Raw genomic sequence first — 10000 nt, 5'->3', positions numbered from 1 at the left:
GCGACCACAAGAGAGTGGAGAGAGAGAGAGAGAGATAGCAGGAGTGAGAAAGAGGAGAGAGAGGAGAGAGTTGCTGGAGCATTTTAGATTCTGTTACATTTGACGGTTTATTAAAGTCTTCTCCACAAACCTGGCGCTAGTGGCAGCCTCCCCATCTTTTCCCATTACTTCTCCCCCTTCCATGAACAAGATGAAATTACTGTACATACTCAGATATGAGCCTTCCAGGTCAGCGGCCTATCACATGAGATTACATCTGACCCCCACAATCCATAGGATGCAGTCAGAGACAATATACATCAACATTGACTTGTGTGTCTTCGGAAATAGTAAGCTTGGGAGACAGAAGCAGGTTCGTATCCACACAGTGCCTCGTAGTGGAAGGGATGGGGTCAGGATGTGTGGGCGTTTATTCGTCTCTCAGCATGCCACCCAGATGCGTGGCATCAGCCATGGGCAGACGTGGCAGCGGCAGTGGCAGCTGTGTGTTTGTGTGTTTGTTTGCGTTGTGGCATGAAGGGGATTATGCGGGGTGATGAAAATAATGAAGCAAAAGTGGCAACGGCTTTGCGACGGGGTTTTTTTTTTTTTCTGCTGACGGTAGTCGATCGACCGCGTCATCAGATTTTGTCTGCCGATGGCATAATCTCAGAGATAAACTCCCGGGCGTTATTTTAATGTGTCATTTTTGCTGTTGTTGTCGTTGTGACAGTAACTTCTAGCCCCCTTGTGAGAGAAAGTTCAGCTCTGTGGGGAATAGAACAGGAAGGCTTGCATGATATGCTATTTGTTGTCTTTGTGTTTAAGACAAAGAGATGCCTCTGCCAACAACCCCCTGCTCTCTCTCACACACACACACACACACACACTGACAGGCACACACCCCAGGATGAACATGCTGGATTGGGTGTAAAAACGGCTGCGATGAAGACCCGTCATCCCGCTCCCCCTAATCTCCACACGCACGCGTCGGAGATCCTGTTCCTCTTCAATTAATCACCCTCAATCTCGTTAGTTACGCAGCGCAGGGGGCTTCCACCAAAAGCCTTTTATTTCAATTAATCCAATTACACTGTATCCGCAGGATACCCGGCATATATTACAGTGACTGCACTCTGCTATTCTTTCCAACAACAAACACTGTGTGTGTGTATGTGTGTGTGTGTGTGTGTGTGTGTGTGTGTGTGTGTGTGTGTGTGTGTGTGTGTGTGTGTGCGTGTGTTGGATGCTCATTCCATGTTGTGTGTGCACACAGACCAGTGGTTTGAACAGGAATTGTATTTGCATGCTGCATCATTCTCCATTGAGAGGAAGTGGAGGAGCGATTCCTGAAGCACCAGATGATGAGAGTGGCAGTTAATGAAAATGCTAATAGGGCTAACGCTAATATTGTTCAGGAAAAGAGCTCAGACTCTCCGACTCTGAGCCTTACCTCAAAGGGAGAGCGGTCTTTGAAGCGGATGAAGCCTATTCACAAGTAGTTATGGACATTTACCAGAAATGGTGTTAACTTAATTAAATACTGTGAAAATTGTCGGTTAGCGATTTGTCAGGAATTTTGCCAGTGCTTCCTCTTAGATATTGAACCCTTCACTTAATTTGCCACATACTGTCAGTCTAATAACTCTAATCTGCCACATGATTATTCTGCATTTGGCGTCTGTCCTAAGTGTTCAGTCCGGGGTAGTGGACGGCCATAGCGCAGCACCTGTGGATCAGCTGAAGTGGGTTTTTGTTTGTGGCCACTAATAGTCAAGTGCAGCAGCGGGGGTATTAAATCTGTGCCTTCAGACTACATGAGCTCTCTTGCCTACCATCTGAGCCACAGAGAATGCCCATTTCCGCCCTGCTGGAGATAGATTTGAAGCCGCAGGCCCGTTGCGTGATCGGGGTCCGGTTTGTCAGCTTTTATCCACTGCCCTGACGGGGGCTAAGTGTCTTCTACCCTGAGCCACACCCCTCCCCTCACACACACACACACACACACACACACACACACACACACACACGCACGCACACCACCACACACCCCCTCCGCCCTCGCCTCTCTCCCCCCACTGAGCCCACTTCTCTCAGAGATTACAGAGCAGGGAAAAGCCGCTGTTTATGATGTCCAACCTGTGGCCTATCAGTCAACATCGATCCACGCTGGGGCTCATCGCTACAGTTATCCCCTGGCCGCTATCGGCAGGAAACCTGTAGAGGCTTTTGAAATGGAGGCTGCCCTGACATAGCATCGTCTCCTGCTACCTCTCCAAACGGCTTTCGATACACAGACCCATCTTCTCCATGAAGGGATTTCTCTTCATTTCATGTTGTGGTTGCAGATTATGTAAGTCCATTAGCAACCGTACGTAAATATAATCGTCCTCTCGTCATCTGTTCTCTTGGCCCATTTTGGGCTTATTCTGGCTCACGCTAACCTCGAGGGATTTAAAAGTTGTGAGGGGAAGCTTTGGGCGGCAGTAGATACGTTTGACACTTCCCTTATTGGCCCATGCCATAATACAGATAGGCCTGCTGGGAAGATGGATGCCATGACAGTAATAGGTTTTCTCTCTCTCTCTCTCTCTTTTTCACTCTCTCTCTCTCTCTCAGTCTCTCTCTCTCTCACTCTCCCTCGCTCTTTCTCTCTCTCTGTTTCTGTGTTTTTTCTTCTTTTCTGAGAAGAGAGTAGAGCGTGCATGGAATTGGACACAGATGGACCTGCGGTTTCCCCTCCGCGCTCTTTGTGAGAGACGGACCGCACCAGATGGTGTGTGAGAGACACTTATGCTCGTGATTTGTTTGGAGAATTGGGCCTGTTTTTTTACTATTATCATTATTATTATTGTGCTTCGTGCTTCTGCTGGCATCTTGCTCAGTAAAACATATAAGAGCGTCGCTATGCTTGGTTGTCGCAAGGGGTAATAAGGCTGTTTAACTCTGCCGAGACTCATTTCCATTAGGCAAGTTCATATTAATGGCTCGTTAAAGTAAATAGATCCAGTTAGAAAATAAATATGAGAGCAGAGTTTTTAATACGAGAGCGTAAAGCGTCGGAGGTATGCTGTCAGAGTCCCCACGTTAACAGAGCACAAATCACTTGGGCTCCATCTGTAGCGTAGATTGGCTCTAACTGACTAATGCGTTTATTTACATAGTCAGGCACACTGTCCCTGAAGGACCATTAGCGAGGCTTTAGCAGTACACACAACAAACAGCTACAACAAAGGCTACTTTGGGGATTGTTTGGGTAACTTGAGATGCAGTCCATGCCCAGGATTCAGTGATGCCTGTGGAGAGAGTGAGTCCCGTGGAGAAGAGATGGTGCCATGTTGTGTTGGCTGCTCCACACATTCGTTGCTATAACAGTGCAGACGCGAGTGCCTCGCTCTCTGTCGTCAGCACTGATATGGCTACTGGGGGGGCTATTGATATGTGGGGAGGCACTTCTCATTAATGCGCCGCCACACAGTTCGCTTCACCTCTACCTGTTGGCTGGGCTCGAGAGATGACGACGCACCTCTTTAAGTCCACTCTCTCTCAGTGGACCGCTCTCACCGAGCGTCTCGCCCTCGAGAGAATACACACTCTCCCTCCATCTCAGCTCGTCCGCCAGTTGTTACCTTGCAGTGGACGTCTATTAACGATAGCCATTCTGCTCCCTGGAATCAGAGAGCAGACGGCGTTGTGTGCGCGCGGTGTTGACCTTAGGGCTTGTAGTCGGGGCGTAATTGCTTCATTCCCCTCTGATAGCTCACGACGTCGGTAACCCGTGGCAAAGCAACCCCATAGAACCCGGTGAATTTCCTGACCCAGCACTACTGAAAAATACATGCGCCTCTCTGATGCAATATTAAAACAAATCAACCTGTTCACCTGAAGTAAGGAGGCTGTGTTGATAGCGAGAGGGGACCAGGAGAAGGTGGAAAAGAGAGAAATATGCGTGAGAGAGAGAGAGAGAGAGAGAAACGAGGGAAGAGAAATAGAGAGCTGGAGAGCTTTCAGGCTTCTGGGCATGACGGGATATCAATGGAGTGGCGATTGGGCAGCGCTGTTGTTGAAAAGTAAATGAGTCCTAATCTGTAGACATAGCCATTGAGGTTACAGAGGAACATGATCAATATGGTCGATTTGTGTTGTTTACACTCAGCCCTACCTGAACTCAGCAGTTTTCCCTCTCTCTCTCACTCTCACTTTCTGTTTCTCTGTCCTTCTCTCTCACTATGTCTCTCTCTCTCTTACTCTCTCACTCTCTCTCTCTCACACACACACACACACACTCATTCTCTCTCTCTCTCTCTCTCTCTGTCTCTTTTAACCTCTCTCCCCCTTTCTCTCTTCCTCTCATTCCTCACAATGAAAATTATGTATAGAATGCCTGCAAGCAGACACCCCAATTACTGGCAGTGATAAGGCCCAATTCATCACTGATCGGTACTATACATAACGATAAGGGCTATTTTAGGCCACCATTAGTCTTTGTCTCCATTATTCAGCAGTGGGGCCCGTGCCAGAGTCTTGTCCTCGGCGAGCTAAATTTGTCGCGAGTGGTGCGTGTGTGGTGGCGGATGGCGGATGGTGGAGGCAGAGGTGGAGGCTTCACCACCCTTTTGCGGATCTTTCGGCAAGTTGCATCAGTGCTTTTCACCCCGGAGTAGCCGCACCACAAGCCTCCGCCCTGGAGCCTGGAGCAGCGGCAGCCTCTCTGAAGTCGACTGATCACTGGCCCGAGGCCCCCCTCACCCTCCTCACATCCTCCTCGCCCTCCTCTTCCTCCTCTTCCTCGCGCCCTACGCCCATGAAGCTGTGGAGCCGGCCACGCTGAAAGATGAGGAGTCAGATGTGGGGAGCGTTTGGTTGGGAGATGAGTTTAGCTCGTTTGTAAATGGGTGGATGTGGGTGGGTGGGTGGGTGTTAGGTGTTGCTAGGGGAATGTGTGCCATGTGTGGGTATCAGGCTGCCAAGATGGGCATCGTGCCCACAGGGCATTCTGATGGGCATCTCTCAAGAATAGAGAGAATAATCCCTCTTGCAAACACACACACTAAAAACGCATAAAAAAGCCATAACCCTAGTACTCAAGGATACACACCAGGCATACAGACAGGGTTTCTGTTGATTGATGTTGATATGCGTATGTCTCCTAAGCATTAGAGCCTTTTTGAACATTTGATGGGTTTTGAACAGCCAAACCAAATCACTTATTCAGTTAAATAAACTCTGTTAGTGCCAGTCATGCAGCCAGACCGTCAATCCTCTCTTCACTCTGTGAGACGTCACAGCCCCATAACGCCATAAAGTGATAATTCATTTCCACGGTCATATAAAATAGGAACGGATTTTTTGTTTGTTTCTTACAAATAAGTAAATAAACAAATAAAGAACCTCAGAGCACTCAGTGTGCCTTTGGTGCAAAAAAAAGAAAAGAAAACAAAGGCAAAAAAAAGTTCCTGAATTCTCCCTTATCAGCACGGCGCATTCACTAACACCATTACCCTTTATTGTGATTTTTAAAGGCCCGGGAAGCTCCAGCGGCCCCGACAGTGAGTCGCACTCGCACTCTCCGCCTGAACCGGAGCCAAGGAAGTGATAAAGCACAGATAGAACAGAAGGGGAAGAAACGGAGGAGAGAGAGAAAGAGAGAGAGAGAGAGAGAAAGAGTGAGAGAGTGAAAAAATGGGGAAAAATAATAATTTCACCCATGCAGTCCCTCCCCTGATAAGGCTCAAAGTGCCAAGATAAGGCTTGTGTACAATCCTGGAGACCTAAATGCTATAGTTGCCTCCGCGTGAGGAGCTCATCTGCTGCGTACGAGGGCAAAGCCCGGCAGGAGTCCGTGGGGCTTTTAGGATGCACACAATGAGATGTAGAAGAAGGTGAAAGCCAGCTGCACAATAAAAGACAGAGTCGTTTTTTTTTTTTTTTTTTCATTATCGTGGAGAATAAAGTCTAATTAAATCCCACACACTAGGAGAGGGATTAGGATTACACTGCTCATTAAACACTCGCTGAGATTTTAAAAGGAGATTACCATTCCTAATGTGGCTGGGTTGCGGTTCAACACAGTTTTTATTTTATTAATGGAATGTGGGGTGTCACCGCAGACATCTTAAAAGCTTCCCCCTTTGCAAAGTAAATATCTGAAGTATAGCCATTCTGTACTATCCACCAATGGCTAATGCTGTGCTGTTGACATTATCCCTATACATTAAGTGCTGCATTTATGTATGAAACACATGCAACAATGGCATCCCTAAAGCCGTGACTCACTCAAGAGAGGATGCCTCCCACTCGAATCCATCATGTATTATTGAAAAGATGCAGCCTTGTGAAGGCAGCTGACCGTGATTTGGGTAATGAATGTTTGTTATTTCCAATAATGATGACTTCAATGGAGCTCATTAAGCCCTTAAACAGCCCAATTAATTTGCCAAAGAAAATGTCAGCAGCTCCATTTTTAATGTTCTTTCTCTCTCTCTCTCTCTCTCTCTCTCTCTCTCTCTCTCTCTCTCTCTCTCTCTCTCTTTCTTTCTCTCTCTCTGAGTCCCTTTCACTGCCCACACACACGCGCACACACACACACTCCCACAGTTTTGTCTCAGAATAATATTTGCCTTATGTGAAAGCGCTCAATATTAAATGTATGGTATAGATCTGTCCTAAATAGCTCAGACACAGATTGCTTTTCATCGATTCGGCTGCCTGCACGCTCTGCACATAGTCTGAATCGCAGAGAGACAGTGTACCTTGCCTCAGTCTCAGTCTCATTAGACAGCCGACGGTAATTGTCAGAACGGACTTAGTCGCTCCCCCCCTCCACCACACACACGCACCAGTGCACACACACACACAGACACACACACACACACGTACACCCGGTCGGCGGATAAACAGCGTGGGGTCAATGATGATTAATTGCGAACCCCGAGAATTGTTTTCCCTGTGTGGGCAAACATTTAGCTGTCTGCCAGTCCTACTCACAGCGGGGGAGAGCATACGCCTCTCCCCTGATTCAATAAAGATCATATCGGGCCTCGGCAACAACAAACGAGCTTTTCCGGCCCTGCTGAGGCCTGGCCTTGAACGCAGCGATTAATCAAAGACCTGATCAACACAGGGAAAACAAAAGCTACGAGTTTACCCGCTTTTACTTTTCTTTTCTGTTCTTGTTTGTCTGTTTGCGTTCCGATTTCTATTTGTTTGTTTGGGGTGTTTATGTGTTTGTTTGGGGGCGGCCTTATCTATCCTGTCATGGAAGATGACGGGGCGGGCGGCGGCGCCTGGTGTTGTCAGCGGCAGACGCTTTTGACATGCCCCGAGCTTATGCCGTGACGAGATGGCGGACTCTCGCCGACGGATTCTTTTTGACGCGAGCTCCGGTGTAGAGAGCAACGGGGCCCATCACACATCACTGTCTGGTCCCCCCGCACCCCGGCGACCCGTTCTCCGTGGCAGACAGCCACCAGACGCACCCCGACGCTCCTCCGGCTCGCCCCGCCGATGACCCAGTTGACTCCAAATCAGCCCAACTAAAACAAATTCTCCTTTCACTTAATCTGCGCTTTAAGCCCCTTAAGGATTTGTGCTTTCTGTAATCAAAGGATCATGCAAATGAACCTGCACTACAAGTGTAGCCCTGCCAATACATTTCATAACCTTCACCCAGCCCCTCCGAAAACAAGACAAAATGCTGAAATGGCATAAAAATGCCTATTGTGAGCGATCAGTTTAGAGCAGTTGAAAGTCATGCTGTGCACTTGTCTATGACTGCAGATGTTTGGACACTCTGTAGGCCCTACAAACAGGGTCGCCCGTCTCTGTCCCCATCAAGTGAAAACCAAAGCCTTTTGTGCACATGACTGTGCTACTCTGGGCCAGTATAGGGCCTGGGACAGCTAAAGCCCGTTTGCTGGTGTTGTTCTGAAAACCTGCTCCCAACCATATCCAATCGAACACTGCACATTGGCGTAACGGCTGATACGGTGGAACTCCAAGCGCGGTTCCTACCTCAGCCAAGCAGACATGTCTTCTCCGCCCACAGGAGCTTACGGGCGCCAACCACGTCTGAAACTGACAGTCACTTCCTCTTATTAGCATGAAATCCCCTGGAATGCTTGGATTATGTCAGCTTTCTCACAGTCATGAAAAGCCTGTAGGTATTGCTGCAGTGCCTTCAGTCACAAGCTTTTTACATCACTTATCACTTACGTTGTACATCATGACTTCTTCACTTCAGAATGTTACACTGAGCTGATGGAACCTCCCTCTACTTCTACAACTCCAAGCTCTCCTCCCTTTTATAATTTTGCTATATTTTAGTTTTTTTGCTATTTGAATGACCTCCAGTTCCACCCGTTTTCCCACAAGGACATAGTGGCATGACAGCAGTGCAGGGGTCAGGGCCAGCGCGAGGACCTTTGATGGACCTTTTATGGACCCGTCAAAAGTTCAGCTGTGAGCTCATTGGCCCGAGGGGGGCCTACAGTAATGGCGGGATCACATCCATGCGTTACGGTCAGTTACACATGTCAGACTGGATTAGGGCATCCCGCAATCCACTTTTGCATGTCGCCCACAATTCTGCACACTTTCTGCCATTTATGAGGGTCTTAAGAGAGAGGGATGAAATAGAGAGATGCAGAGGGAAAGACGAGAGGGATGAAGAGAGTAGCGGGTGAAGGAGGGATTAGAATAGGAGAGATGATATTTTCCCCCACATTGGAAATGCAATGGTCTGATACTGTAAGTGGATCTGCAGATATAAGCCTTTTAATTGCCTGGAAAAAAAATATACTGATTGACAGGATTAGTATGGTGTCCCTGGTTATTGCTGTGTCATGCGAAATGCATTATTGGAATGAAAATGAAAACATTTACGGTATAGATGTGTAGGTTTTTTTTCTGATTCGGTGTGATTATGCAGAACTGGGTCAGACTATTTGAATATTCATTAAAAAGCACAATCATGTGGAGCAAAAAAAGAAGAAAAAAAAGTCTACGGGGGAGAAAAAGAGCATTTTTAACGAATGCTCTCTAGTAGCTGTTTTTGAAATAGCGTCCACTCCGGGGCTGTAATGAGGCCTGAATGGATGTTGTCATTATAATCCCTAATCCTCCCAGCTCAGATCAGCCAGCCCAGCGCAGCGCAGCGCTACGTGGCACAGTGGCGGCGTGGCTCAGCGTGCTACCTGCCAGCCAGTCCGCTCGCTCAGCCGCTCATTAATAATGCATCCGCATTTGGCAATACAAATCGGGGAGACAGAAATCGGGGGGCCGGCCCCGGCATCGTTATAAAAAACAAGAGATAAGTGGGGCTGTGTTTGTCGGCGGCCCGCGTTGCGTGTCATACAGACGTGCTGTACACACACACACACACACACATACCACCCCCACCCCATGTGCACACACTCACTCTGGTTGGACTCATTTCCGCCAAGTGGCCTCTCACAGGCGAGTGGCTGGAGGGGGGGTTGGATGGCTGGCTGGCATGAGGTGGACTGATAGCAACTCTACCCAGTCCCCTCCACCACCGTCACCCCCACCATCACCACCACCCACTACTCCCACCCTGGTGCCCGGCCCCCGGTACCCCAGACCCACCCTAGCTCAGCATAAGTGGGCCCCAGGAGACCCCTCCCTCCACAGGGAGTCAATATTAGCATGGCACAGCCCACACCGGGGAGCCCACGCGCCAGATGTTTATTCTAATGACGGATGCGCACATTTCCATTTCAATGGGCCAGGGGAAAGTCATTATGACCGCCGCGTACAAGATCGCCACTCATACATGCATGCGCACACACACTCATGTATGCAGGGACACACACACACACACACACACACAGGGCTTGTGCTGAAAGGTTTGTCATGCTAATAACCCTGGCTAGAGAAGAGGCTGGTGCACACACACACACACACACACCGGTTTGGATCATCTCTTTTTTTAAGCCACGCTTGGTCAACAGCTTTTGTCCTCTACAATTTAGCACTTATGAAGCGTCTAACACCTCTACTT

At 48.5% G+C, this 10000-nt stretch overlaps 1 protein-coding gene across 1 annotated transcript in view; it reads left to right on the top strand.

Moving 5' to 3' along the window:
* dcc (DCC netrin 1 receptor) overlaps positions 1 to 10000 on the top strand; it is a gene marked incomplete at its 5' end in the record, with an annotated part of 156712 nt that overhangs the window by 30522 nt on the left and 116190 nt on the right. The window lies entirely within an intron of this gene.

This window comes from Sardina pilchardus, chromosome 14, assembly GCF_963854185.1.
Source record: "Sardina pilchardus chromosome 14, fSarPil1.1, whole genome shotgun sequence".
NCBI lineage: Eukaryota > Metazoa > Chordata > Actinopteri > Clupeiformes > Clupeidae > Sardina > Sardina pilchardus.
This window is presented reverse-complemented; position numbering and strand designations above follow the sequence as displayed.